General features: G+C 35.5%; 1 long non-coding RNA gene across 6 annotated transcripts in view; it reads left to right on the top strand.

Annotated features, from left to right (window-relative positions):
* Positions 1–14,569, top strand: part of LOC104911628 (uncharacterized) — a 167,760-nt gene that overhangs the window by 21,458 nt on the left and 131,733 nt on the right. For 5 of the 6 annotated variants that reach the window (XR_014884270.1, XR_014884271.1, XR_014884269.1 and 2 more), the window contains exon 2: positions 371–460. This is a non-coding gene — a long non-coding RNA (uncharacterized LOC104911628). Of the gene's footprint in view, positions 1–370; positions 461–6,133; positions 6,224–14,569 lie in introns of all 6 variants that reach the window. The other variant, XR_014884272.1, reaches the window with a different exon arrangement.

Here is a 14,569-nt window from a genome sequence, read left to right as displayed (position 1 = left end):
GTGATACTCTTCACTGTGTCTATACAGTGTAATAAAACCTGGCAGAGCTATATCGATCTGTCCACAGTTCTATAGTTTTAGTATTGCATTATGAATTCTTGGAAAATAAAAATGGATGTTGCATGTTATGCCAGAGGTATTATGAAGTTATTATGAAGTTCCATAATTTTCTTTTTCTTTCATTAACATTTTCTCTCTTTGCTCTTTGAGTTTTGAAATTCCTATGGATTTGGTAGCAGTTATACAGAGCCTAGTCAGATCAAAATGTTTTATTTTCTAGATATTTTTTAGAAACTTATCTGATTTTTTCTTTTGCCTAAAGACAGTTTATTTATTCACTTGTTTGTTTGTTTGTTTGTTTGTTTTTCAGAGCCTGAGAGGGTAGACCGTGCTCAGCTCTAACTGTAAACATACTGTACTGGGTACCAAAGGAACAAAGCCTTGCTAACTGAAGGCTATGGTGAGTGATGTTTGCTTCGATATTATAATGTCAGTCTCTCATGAATGATTGTTTATCTCCTGTTGACGAAGGAATTTTTAATGTTTTTGTAGAAACCTTTCTATCATGTATAGTAGTGGATTTTCTGTATTTACTGGGTTCCAGTTTATTTTGTAGAAATGTATCAGAATGGCTACCATTATCACATTCAAAACAACAGTGTACTTTCTGAATGGCTCCATCCCGTTATCTCTTCCTAGGGTATCTGTCTTCACTCATAATAACTTAATCTAAATGTCGTAATATTTTAGTTTATGTTGTCTGTGGTTTCAGTTTTACAGTGTAGTGAATATTACCATGTCTTATGAGGAGCTGGACTATTAACCATATATCTAATGCAGTACAGAACCATCCTGAGATCCCCGGGTAGCACTGCTAAATTTTCTTGTGTAAATGAATAGAGTCATTTGAAATAACTGTCTTGACTAATGGAAATGATATGATTGTGTTGTCACAGTACTGCAATAGCAGTAATTAGCACTATCTCTCAAACTAAGATGAGCATTCTGCCTCTGCCTCTGTGTTTGGAGTTCGAATGTCTGGATGGTGCTGTTCAGAAAGAATGAGCAGTGATGCTTCTCATAGCTGTGATTCCATGGAAGATCAAGACATAGAGGGGATGAACTGTGTGTTAATATGGATTTCAATTATGTAGAAGGAAAGCACATTGACTAAGAGCACAAAAGCTCTCCAAAATAATAAGATTAGTAGTCTAGACCATGCTTGTGCAACCCGGGTATTCAATCTGCAAGCTCAGTTCCACTCTCTGTGTCTGCCTAAGGACTTGCACAAAAGAACATCCATGTGTCCTGCTTGTTCTCTTTACTCACTGTGTAGTGTGAAAAATATACTGCAGATCATATTACTGTGTGGTTCTTTGGGCTTTTGTGGTTTCCTAGCACTAAGTGACTTGTCTGTTAAAGAAAACAATGCCAGGATTTTCAAGAATTCCAGCTTAAACACATGGGAGTTGGATGGAACATGTCCTCTGTTGTATGGCATAGAGTTTAATGGTCAGCTTTGATGGTCTGGTATTCAGGCTCCATTTTTGCTACAAAATAGTGAAGCAATGCATTGGTTCAGTTTCCAGCTACAGAAGGAAAACTCTTTCCAAACTTGTAGGAGTGTAGAAAAATAGGATTGGAAGAGCCTGAAGAAATAATTTAGGTTATCCTCCTGATGAAATCTGCTTGCTCCACGGTCTTTCTGATAGCAGTAGAAATTATTAAGTAACAGCCTGAAACAGTTATATGGAAATCTGATTTATGTTCTGGGTGAAATTTAGCCTTATGCAGAAGCAAGCATAAAGCATCTGATTATCTATTAGAAACTTATGTAAAGAAATAGACTAACGTGATTCTGTTTGATATGTGCGTGGAGATAGCTGCTAGTGAGAAAGGTTCCATGCAGAGAGGGATGAAAATCTAGCGGGAAAGAGCCTTTTGTAATTTAGATCGCGTGATCTGCTTGACTTAATATTTTTTGTCTAATGAATTACATTTTTTTTATTTCATATATCACGTATTTTCACACTGCTGTCAGTATAGCAAGTCAAATTGAGGTTAAACATATAAATGCTTTGCCCATAGCTGGTCATCATTAGGAGAGCTGTGATTTATAGCTGCTCAGACTCTTGGATTTTCATGTAAATACACCAACGCTTCCCATTTTCCTAGTTTCATTTAGTAAGAATAGTCTCAAACAGCTAAGAACAGATAATTTCTGAAAGCATATGCTGCAGACCAACTTGGAACTGTATTCAGAAGATTAGAGCAGTGTTTATTTTTATGCCTATTTGACTCTGTACTATTTCATTTTAGAGACTATATCTAGGGATTGCAAATGTAAGTTTTCTTTATATAATCAGAAAAGTATGCCATTGAAGATGCTTCAGCTTTGAAGAGCAATCAATTTAATATACAAAAAGCTAATGATAATGATCCTGGATGAAAAGGAATGAAGGCTAATGTGAGTGATTACAATATCCTTTACTCTTGTACATTTGACTGTTATGTCAACTGAAGATCGATGTAGTGCATCTGGTTTGAAACAGTATTTCTATTATCCTACACATACTGGGAACGTATATAGATGGCCTTGTTCTCCATCACCAATAACGGACATTTACATTTGTACCAAAGGGAAGGAGTATGCTTTTTTGGGTATATGTAGCAACTATACTGCTAAATGAAGTAGCAGTGTTTTTCTTTTCTTCCCTTTTCCCATTTTTTTCCTATTCTTTTCTTCTCAAATATATATCAAAACACATTTCTGCTCTTGCCATTTTCAGCACTGATTTTTTTCTTTATACTTTGGACTAAAATCTGTCATCAATATATTTTAAATCATGCCCAGCTTGGAGTATAAGCTATACTAAATTGGATCATAGTCAGATCCTAATTATATTTTTAATAATTAAATAATGCTCTTTAGAGGCAGAAAAGGCCTCCTCCCAGGACCTGGCCCTCTTATCCACAACAGAGATGGTTTTTCATAACAAATTGCAGAGTTTATAAACAGAGTTTTGAATACGAAACTCCTTCTTCACAGTCCTCACAAACAATGACTCTACCATAATGCAACTACCATAATGAAGCACATAAATGTTACATGAAAACTCCAGTTTTATGTCTGAAAAGCCACAGCATCTTTTGCTATAAATACCTTAGACCTTATTTCTGTGAGCACTGTTACATGAAAATTATCAGAATATACAGATTATCATAAGGTATATAATTCTTTATTAGATTTGCAAACATGAAACTACATGAAGTACTTCTTTCCTAAGTTGATGTGCCGGTAGAAACAAGGAGTAACCAATGCATTGCCCTTGTAGCATGAGTCAAAGCTGGTAAGATACTGCACTTACTGTAAGAACTGAAGCTGGATTCTTCATCTGCTATAATTTCAAGAAATAAAATCTATCGTAATTTGTACTGAAGCTCTATGGACTCTAGTGAGTTCACACATCAGCATAACAATCTGCTTTCCTTAAATATTGAGGCACATCGTTATTTTACTTAATTTGTTATTTAATCTTCTGGATGCAAACCACTGTAAAGTCCGAGCATTTCAATGTGTTGCTGAGTGCAATCCCACAAGTACACCATTCCTGTTATTGTTGTTTGGAGCTGACAAAAGCAAGAGCAAAAATTATCACAAGTACTCATTTCAGAAATGGAATGCAATGAATAATACAAAATGCAGTGTACTGTCTTAGACTCATTGACTACTATTTAAACAGTTACGTTGTATCTTCCCCAGTCAGTCTTTAGTTCTATAGGTGTGGTTCATGGAGGATTCCTAAAGGCAGACAAGAAGGATAATTAAGATTTAATGTGAAGTAGGTGGAAGGCAGCTGTGGCAAAGAGAAGTCAGTCAGCATTATTGTTTCTAATTAATGTGTACATAATAAAACCTCCTTGGTTTCCATCAAAATTCAGCAAGTGTCCATGAATGTCAATGGGTGCCGTTTTTTCTGCATGGAAGAATTCAGTGTCACACCTTTGGTTCATATGTACTTCCGTGTCAGGCACCATTCTGTCAGATGGCAAAAAAATATACTGGAATATTAGTAGGAAGGTTTGAGCTCTATTGCCATACTGCCAACATCATCAAACAGGAGGCATTACTTTTGGAGCAGACCTTGTATATTAATAGTTCTCTAAGTCCTCTTACTTGAATCTCTCATTTTTACACTTTGAAAATTTAAAAACAGAGAAATTACATAATATTTTTAAATGCAACTTATTAGGGAAAAGAAATACAGAAGGCAAAGTACTAACAAATAAAATGTACTATTACAATTTCTGATTAACATTTATTTTTGATGAAAGCTTGCAATCAACAAGGTCACTTGAATTTACAAAGCGTGGTACAGATGTGACAAAAAAAAAGTAAGAAAAATATACACAATTTCATAATTATTAAATTCATATTTTAATGCAAAATATAGACATCTGAACATTTAGAAGGCATTAGAGTCAGTTTTGGATATATTTAGATAGTGTGTTGGTTAATAAAGTTCTGAGAAAGTGAAAAAGGGCATATGAGTAAGCTTGATAGAGAGAGGTATCCTCTGGCTGAGGACCCTCCCTGTTCTTCCCCTGGTCCCCCCTCCTCTGGGGAGGAAAAAATGCATTTCTCAGATAAAAAACTGGCCCCAAGAAATGGAAGAGGCTGCCTGGCAACAAGGTGAGGAAGTACCATGACACACTAAGCCTTACGTTGGATAACAGATTTACAGTTTTCCATGGTAATGTGGCGTGCTTCTGAACCCTTCTGAACTTCATCTGAACCCAACCGTTGAGCAGTATAAGAGCTTCTACAATTCCATCTACCTTAGAAGTGCCCTTCCAAGTCACCTGCCTTCCATAGCGCTAGAAAATGCCCCCCACAGTAAATCACCTTAAGAGCACTAAATGCTTTCAGAGGAGGAGGACAATGAGTGAGCTAGGCAGAAAAGGAAAGAAGGTACCTATATCTGTGAACTGATATCATTAATTCCTATAAAGAAGGTAAAAATAAAATGAGCTAAATGCTTGGTGAAGGATGGCAGAGCTTTTTTTCAAGCAGGCCTATCTCAACAAAGTAAGCTTTTTTCCACTAGCTAGAGTTCTATGCATGTGCGCTGATATAAATAGAAATATTCTAAAATAGCACAGTTTGACATGTTGGTATAAAAGTTTTACTTATTGGGTGTTTTCAGTGAATTCAGCTTACATTATGACAACCTGACAGATTATTTCCCCTAGACTGTCAAATTTTGCAGAAGTAAAAATGAGCAAAATTAACCTTTGGGAAAACTTAAAGCACGTGATTTTGTCTACCTTCTGTTAAAAAGAAAGCTTTCCTTTCTAAGAAAGAAATGTCAAAAGCATTTCTTAGATTGTTACTTAAAGTTCATCTCCAAACTTTCAAGACCAAGGTGCATCCGTCTTTGCTTTTCTGTTTATAAGTACATGGCTGTGATGAGACTAGTACTATTACGTTCAATGTTTCTCAGAAAATTCTTGAGGATACAACCATGATGAGTGTAGCTGCATAGTAGTGAAGAGATGAGAAAGAGCTCAGAAAAAGTAAATTTATCTTGCTTTTTAGGCAGACAAACCTTTGAGTATTCAGCTTACACATTCACGTAGTTTTTGTGTAAGTACATACAAACCCTGAGAAATATGGTAAAAATTTTCTATTCCTCAGCCTCTGTTTTGTTTGAAGAAAACAACATACAAACCTCTTAGAATTCGCCACAGTGGTTTTCCATTTCGGGACAAATAAAAATTGGGCTAGGCTTTGAAGTACTTTACTAGCCCTATTTTTTTGTTTGTTTGTTTGTATGGGAATATGTATGGTATGGTTTAGTGGGCCTTTTGCACATGGCATATCTTAAAAAGTCATACAAACACAATATTGCTCTAGTTTTGGAACTCTAATATTATGTTACTTTATGGTTACCCAGCATTTTCAGTAGTGGAGGCCCATGATGAGGATTAAATTGTGAAAAGCTGTGCTGATGGCCACCTGTGTGGTCTCAGGTTCTTCGTGTTAACAAAAACAAGCTGTTTCTGTAACGATATATAGAATGCACCTGTGTCAGAATAAGGTTTAATTAGGCTGGTATTCTTTCTCCACCAGTCATAAATAGGAGATGCCAATTAGAGGCTGTGAACCTGGTCCTCATCTGCAAATCATTCCTCTTACACTGCTGTAGGTACTAGGTGAAGGGTAAGTATTTGTTATTTTTCGTCTTTGTAATTGTTCTTTCCAGCTCAGCCTTAGTAAGAGTTGTTGCTTGTTGTTTTTTTATTGCTGAATCGAACTTAAATTCCATTTGCTGTTGCACAAATGAAATCCACTGTGTCTTTTACGTGTTAAAGAGCTGATGTCCTCCTGTGTGTAGCTTTAAATGTATTGTACTGTAGTTCAAGAGGTTGCAAATAGTGAAAGTACCTGGAAAGTATACTTTATTGGGAAGAAGAATATGTACTCCATGAATCACTGAAAAGTTTTATGTAAAACAATTACTTCCAGAGCCGCAGGTATTTTAATTTCCGCTTGTGATCATCAATTTAAATAAGAAATGATGTTAAACAAGTTGATTGCGGATCACCCCTATGTTATAGGATACGTGTTTAAGTGTTTAGTAGTGAAAGTTTTGAGGACTGAGATTGATCACCAGTTTATTCGTAACTTCATCCCAGGTCACTGATGCTGCAGGAATTTGTTTTGTCTGTGTGTGTAAGATGAGTTCTTTTTAATATACGCAATTAAATCAGTGGGTGCTGTTACTGCTAAGAGAAGACTAGAATTGAAGTCATCAGAATTGTCTGTAATTGAAATACTCTCACGTATGCTTAGCTCTTTCAATTTGTTTGCTCCAGAAACTTGTTTTCCATGTCTTTCATTTACATATTTCTTTTTTCATGTTGTATTTTGTTCTCTGATTATTTCACTATTTCCACACTTCTTTTTTTCCTTGTATTTATACAATTGAGCTGAATAACGCAGAATAGTTGCATTTTTTTATTTTCTTTTTACTTCTGCTCTGATTTCTTCTGTTGTAATTTTGTGTGCATGATTATCTACTTCAGAAAGCTGCTACTGTAATCATGTTCACCTGTGCTGCAAAAGCTCAGGATTGCAATTTTAGAGTACTAATTTATTCTAATGGAAGAAGAAGTTGCAGCTGTGGCTCTAGTGGCATTGTTTTTTCTATGATTCCTGCTGGTATATGGACTAGCCTTGCTAGATTCCTGTGTCTTTTTTGGACATCTAGCTCAATACTTGTATTTTACAACCGTTCTTTCTAGTCCCTGGTCTTAAGTTATCTGGTAATTCTTAGATCCATCAAATAGTTCTGGCTATAGATACGCATAATTTCTTCTGTGAAGAAGAAAGAATAGACCTTAGGCAGAGAATAGGTAAGCTTGGAATGACATTAGAAGGTTAAATTCTTTAATATTGTAAACAAGAGTTTCTTTACTACTTGCTGATTCCAACAATTGCTGTTTATGGAAGGCTTGTATCAGAATCTAAGTACTAAGTTTTTTTTCCTGTATTTTTTTTATTATTTAATTAATACTTAAAGTTGTTAACTTATTCAAGCATAAGTAACTTACAATGGTGGAAAAGATGACAATGTGGTCCTGGAGAAATGTGTAAGAAGAGATTCTGACAAAAAAAAAAAAACAGTTTAGGAAATGCAGAATGTTTGAATGAACTTTATGGTGGTGGAACAGAAATTCAGTGCGCTGCGATCTCAAAGAAACTTACTTTCTCATTTTTAGCTGCTGGAACTGCGTGTGGCAGTGACTTAGGTTGGACCATTTTAAAGGGTTTAAACAAAATAATTGAAGCTGTGACTGCAGGTCTATCTCTAGACAGAATAATTAGAGAAAGCTCTATGAGTTGAATAAGTTTTAACAATTTATCCATAGAAATAACAAAGCAGCACTTCTTTGATTTCCCCAGAAATTAGTCTAATACTTACCCTTGAACTTTTAATCTTCATGTGGAAGTGAATAGACGTTATTTCTATCTGTAATAAGGAATCTATTCCCTTTATGTCATGGTTTCATGACAGCCCATAAACCGTTGACACTTTGTTTTATTGTTTTGGTTTGTTCTCTTGTTCCATCAAAACTAAGTTAAAAGTTTGTCCACATAGACATATTTCCAGGGAGTTGTATTATGTTATAGATGCATCAGAAGTTTTCCTAGTAAAGTCATCAGTCATGTCAATGATGACTGCTTCTTTTCCAGGTTCATTTTGATTTCGTGTGATCATGAAGTCTGATTTTTCATAACGAATTCTTTGCCCTCACCAAAGGTCACAGTGACCTAAAAATGTTTTATTTGATACTTCCTCTTGGCTTTATTTTCTCAAGCTAGCTGGCTTAGAGTTATTTCGGTTGTAATTAGACCATTAATAAATCACATTCTATCAGTTAAATTCTCTTTTGAATGCTTGACAGAAAACATCAGATTAGGCTGCAAGGAAGCAGTCAGGGCTGGCAGCTCCAAGAGAGAAGGTGAGCCCAGAGCTAAGCACAGAAATGTGGCTGGCAGCACCCAAGTGAGGTATGTAAAGCAGGTCTGCTGAGAGGAGCCTGAGTCAGTCAGCTCCAGGATGGCTGGGCAAGGTCACCAGGAGAGGCTGGGTGTCAACACAGGTGGAGGCCGGATCAGCATGGTGCACTGCAGGATTTGTAGCTTGTGCAGGGGCCAAATGGTCAGTGATAGCTTAAAAGCAGCTCCCACAGGAAGGACGGTAGTCTGCAGCCTAACCCAGGGTTAAGGCCTGGATATTCTCTGAGATGAGCAAAGAAAGAGAGGCAACTGCATTGTCTGCATCTCAGCCTGGAGCCTGGCAGGCAAACCTCATGGAGGGAAATGCTTTTGAGGCACATGTATACTTTGCAGTTCTTAAACTTTTAAGAAGCATTGAACATTGGTATACCTAATTATTGGTTTTTGTTTTATTTTTATTTTTTAATTTCTAATGACTTTTTAGAATTGGATCCTTGATTTTTCTGAGCCTATTGGAGGCTGAGCATCTGTGACAAAATCACATGTTCTTGGGAATTACATTTTTTTTGGGAAAAAAGATTTTCTTTGCTTTTTTATATCTTCCAAGATGATTCTTCTGCTAATGTTCTGGTACCTGCAGCACCGTCATGTGAAAGATTACCCATGTCCAATACGTAAATTATATTTGTTCATTCTATGTTCTGTTTTGTTGGTAGCAAGTAGCAGTGTCTGTGGGAGATGTTAACAGCTGTGTACAGGGAAATAAAGTTATTTAGTTCTGTGAGATGCTGATTTCCTAGGCAGGTTGTCTTAAATTTGTTGTCACAGTTGCTCTTGCTATTAGTCAGCCAGAGCAGCTGTGGTGGAATTTTTTGTTGTTGTTGTTTCCTTTTTCTTCAGTTTTGCAAACAAAGAGGTTTGCAAGCTGAATGTCTGAAATACAAGTGAAAGCAACTTGTCAAGAAAAGTTATTTCATTTTTCCCTTCAGTTAGTTTAGCAGTTTATTTTTGTCCTAGCTTAAAAAGAGAATGGAGATGGAGAAATAGAGAGAACAAAGGAAGGCTGTAAGCATCCAAGAACCCAGCGTTTCTACATTCTAGGGGTATAAGTCTTTAATTTTAAAGCATTTAATGTTATCAGTTGAGGTTATTTTCTCAATTTTCATTTTCTGCATGGCTTCTGCTTCTCTCTCTCTTACATGGTATGCCAACACTTCAGTTGAAGTGAACTGTCTTAAAGGGATCATGGTGTATGTGGAGAACAATAATAGCTTGTTTTTTTTTTTTTTCCCCCCCCCCCCCCCCCCCCCCCAATTTTCTGTTGTGGAACTGTATATATCTGGAATGCACTGAATTAACTGTGGAAGCATTTACTACACGCTGTACACGGGTAAGCTGCATTAGGTTACCGGTTATTGCTTCTTACTAATAGTAAATATTCTCTCAATGGTGAATTTATAATATAGCTCATCTTTATAATAGGCATGGGAAATGAGTATTTAGTGGGAATTCAAGCCTTGTCCATAAACAAGCACAATCAACTTAGAAGATAATTTTGAAATATGTATCAAGATGGCTGTGATGATACGAGTGCATACAATTCAGCTTGTGCCATAACAAAAGTATATGAGGGCAAGAAGTAAAATGTGAGATGAACTTGAATACCGAAGCTTTCAAGATATTCTTATGTAGACAGTAAATGAGTAAAATGGAGCCTATGCTTCCTGATAAATTTAGGATATCTTCTGTCACCACTTAAGCTGCTAAATGATTACAGTTCTCTCTGAACATCATTTTCAATACAAACCATGGCATTGAAAACAACTATCAAAGGATATGAATTGGAAGGGCTTGTAACTTAGTTTTTTAAATTTAGTGTTTTAAACTTGTGATTGGTGTCACTTTTGCTTATGGAAGTAAGCAGTGTAACTGCTAGGAAGTCAAGCTTCGCTTTCCTTAATTGAACCTTTCCCACAATTGTTGGTATTTGCTTTGGCTATTGAACTGAAAAGTTAAAGCAGTTTCCAATCTACCACTTGTCATTCTCATCTATTTTCTCCACGCTGTGTACATGGGTTTTTGTTTTTTTTTTTTCCCATATAAATACCATGTCTCTTGTGGATTGTATTTCTTTTTGTGCAGTATAAAGCAGAACCATCCCTTCCCGCAGAACAGGAACAAAAGAACAAAAGCACCAAGTTTTACCAGTAACATAAATTTCCATGGTTCTGCTTAAGAAAACCTTTAGTTGTTTTGTTTTGTTTTTTTGTTTTTTTTTTTTGTTTTTTTAGAGAAAAAAGAATGTGGCATTTTGTGTGCAGCACAAGATACAGTCCTGTAAGTCCTTTTGTCTGAATAAACAGTTTTAGGTCTGTAAGAGTGAGATAAATGGAGATTTAGCCCTGCAATTCTAAGTTGCTTTGCTGTTGCTGGCTTTCAGCCAAAGAAACATGGAGTAAACATGAAGGGTTTTTCTTCTTATCCTTTGCATTTGATCATAGAGGCTCTGAACTGACTTTTGCAGCTAGAAAGCAATACAGTGACCCAATAGAATTTCTGAATTTGTATGCAATGACCTTTGCCATTCTGAGCAGAAATGTATGGACATACATTTACTGTGTTGGAGATAGTGATTACATCCTGTTAATTTTACTTTGACCTTATATAAACATTTTAAAATTGTCAAAATGATACTTCTAGTAAAACAAATTCTAATGTAGTAAATCAGATCTATGTTAGACCATTGCCCCATGCATAAAATCATGTTGTTAATGTAGCACAAAAAAAAAAAAAGGTCCTAAAAAAACCTAGCTTTATGCTTCTTAGTTTCTGTGTGGTATTTTTAAGAACTTAAGCATTACTCACACCACACAAAAAAAAAAGGGATGATGGTGTCACAGAGTCTTATGCAAGTTTGGATGAACAGCAGTGTAGATAGCTCTGTAGTCTGAGAGAGAATAGCTGGTCTAAACCTTGGTAATAAATTATGACTGGTATATTTTGTGATTAGCGTATCAACTTTGAAGGCCAGATAGCTGTAGCATATAATTGAATCCTGCTTTTATGTGGAATGAGTAGACCTAATGGAATGCAACAAACCAGCTGCTGCAACCCAACCAATATTGATGGAATTCATATGAAGTGAACAATTGGGTGTTTTCAGGGAAATCAGAGAGTGTTCTGAATAATAGAAAGTCTTGTGGGTAAAGAAAGATCCCTGTGTGCTTTTGGACACAACTATATTCAAATGACTTAGATATGTTCATTTTGATGCCTTGGATGCATTAGGGACATTAGGGAGAGACAGTGCAGGGAAATGATCCTTGGGAGCAACGTGTCTCTCTCTTAGTTTTAGTAATTCTCCAATTCCTCATCTCAGTTAAGAGGACAGAATTATATGTGTTGAAAATACCCATGTTCTCGAGCTCACAAAACAGATGAAGCATGAGCAGGTGCTGGGAACATCTGTTTCATGCTTACTGAAAGTTGGGAAGGAGTTTTCTGCTTCCTTTGATCTGTTACTGGACCTTCTTTCTAAACGCTTCTTTCTAAAATGTCACATACTTCCACAATGTTTTCTCTTAGTTACAATCTTACGCTTCTATTTAGATAATCACAGATCTCAACACTGCTCAGTATTTGTTTTCTCTGAATCTAGAAACAGCCCCAGTACCAAGTATTTATCAGTGCCTGAGATGTAAAGCCCAAACTGCTCTTAAGTATTACTGATGCTGAGTAAATACAATATATTCCACCTTATATAATAGCTTGTGTTAGTCCAGACTACTTTAATTTATGAAAAGTGGGTCCTGAGAGTGATTAATACTAAAAAAGAAAACAGCAAATTTTATAGGTACTTTTTTGAGTGGCTTTGAATTTTTCAGATCGACGTTTTCATGTGTCCATCCCCTGAGAAACAGTTCTTCAGTTGTATTTCCTGTTTTTAGAATTACTGGAAGTTTTGAGTCTTTCAGAACACTTGTGACTCAGAAAAGAAATAAGCAGGGTAAGGTTGCAGAAGAGCACAATAAATATTTCAGTATTTTTGTAAGGCTTTACTTAATAAAGGCAGAGATGACTACCTAAGCTGTGCCTGTTGTAACTGCAGGAGGCAACAAATCATATAGAATGGGAAAAATAAACTAGCATAGTGACTGCTCATTAATATGTGCACAAAAATAAGTATGTACAAAGATGTATGTGACTGAAGCCCAAGTGTGTAAATGACAGAGTTGAAGAGTGCAGAAGGTTGAATATAACACAGTGTGAAAAAGATTCACCTTCACTTGTCTAACAGTATAATGGTAGAGTGGTTCAGAAACCTCGTGCACAATTCTAGGCTTTCTTGTAAGTTAGTTTCATCTAGATATTGATTTTTCATTTTGAGGATAGTATGTTTTAGCCATACTAATGATGAGATGTTGAGAAGATCAAGTTTAATGAATTTCAGAAAGGCAGTGAGGTGCTATGATACTGACTAAACATAAAAAGAGCAGCATCATTCTAGACTAACTTCTGCAAAATCAGATAATGGCGTTTATGTAGGCAGCTTTCAGAAAAAGTATGGTAACTTAATTTTTGCTATTAAGTGCAATTAACTAAAACAATACAAACACCTCCAAGCAAAAGCCAAATGAAACAATAACATGTGCAGTTCATATCTACTGCTGTGTGATACAATGGGAAAAATGTTAAGATTTGACCGTGTGTAAGATGTGAATGAAAATCAATAGAGGGTGAATGATTTTGGAATTTGGGAGATGTAATTTTACCAAGCCTGTTTGCCTACTCCTAATTAGATTACAAAAGTAACATTGTGCTGAACCTGGCTGGACTCTATATTTTGTTGAATTACATGTAGAATATAAAATTAGAATAAGAATAATTGCAAATCATTAGTCTATTAGCTGTGCGTTATTATGATATATTTAACCATAAGATTTATAGTTTATTTTAGGACAAGGCCTGTAATTGTGATTCCTTTTGCCGATATTAAGAACATCCTTCTAGAATCATATGATAAGCTTTAAGCCTGTAATGAAAATGGATTTTTTTGAGATTTCTTTCACACAGGAGGCAAATGATACAAATGGTTCCAGAGTTTACCTTATTATTTGTAGTAGAACACAGTTTTGGTTATCCATTTCTAAAGATGGGCAGCGTAGCTTTCACAAAACAATTTCATCAACTTAATAGTGAGTATAAGCACAAAGAATTAGTGTGCAATTATGTATTTAATGTAATCTAATTATTCCTTATTGAAATTTGTACTTGCATTATGCATATGCTGTTTAGATTTGGCTAATTGTTTTTGATGGTCCTGTATGAAATAACTCGTTTACCTCAAGATTTTCATTATGATTCTTAATACCTACTTCACGAGTGATATTTTACCTCCACTGAAGTTAGTGACAGAAACCTATGCGTTCATAAATCAACTATATTAAAATAGCTCGCGCTTCTATAATTTTTGCTTGAACTATTGAATATTTGGGCCAAAGTACTAGGGGAAAATTGGCTTCCCTGTTGTTTTGTGTTTGTATGTGTTTAGAAATATTGGGAGCAGAAGACATTAATGAGGCAGTTCTTTTAAGGAAATTAAGATCTCTAAGATTCTCTTATTGGTTTTGATGTTGTTTGCTTGATTCAAAAAGCTGAGATGGCTTTTCTTGGCACTGCTCCCAAGTATGACCTGTTGTTTTCTCTTTCACGGATCTGAAGATAATCTGACTTAAGCATTCTAGTGCACTTGGGAAATGCAATCGTGCATCGTGGACAAGACTTTACCAGGGAGCAAATGGCTACTTGCTGTAAAAAAAAACAACAACAACAAAAAAAAAACAAAAAACAAAAAACAAAAAAAAAAAACCAAAAAAAAACAACAACAAAAAAACAACTTGTAACAATGTGCTAAACATTAAAGTAAGATTTGCAAAAATAAAAGACAATTATAACAGTATAGTTTGCATCTCAAAGAAATTATAATCTAGGTGGTTAGTATGAAGAGATAATGTTGTGATATATAACAATGTGATAATTCCA

The sequence above is a fragment of the Meleagris gallopavo genome, chromosome 7 (genome assembly GCF_905368555.1).
Source record: "Meleagris gallopavo chromosome 7, MGAL_WU_HG_1.1, whole genome shotgun sequence".
NCBI classification, from domain to species: Eukaryota; Metazoa; Chordata; class Aves; order Galliformes; family Phasianidae; genus Meleagris; species Meleagris gallopavo.
Note: the sequence above shows the minus strand (reverse complement) of the source record. Positions and strands in the feature narration are given on the sequence as shown.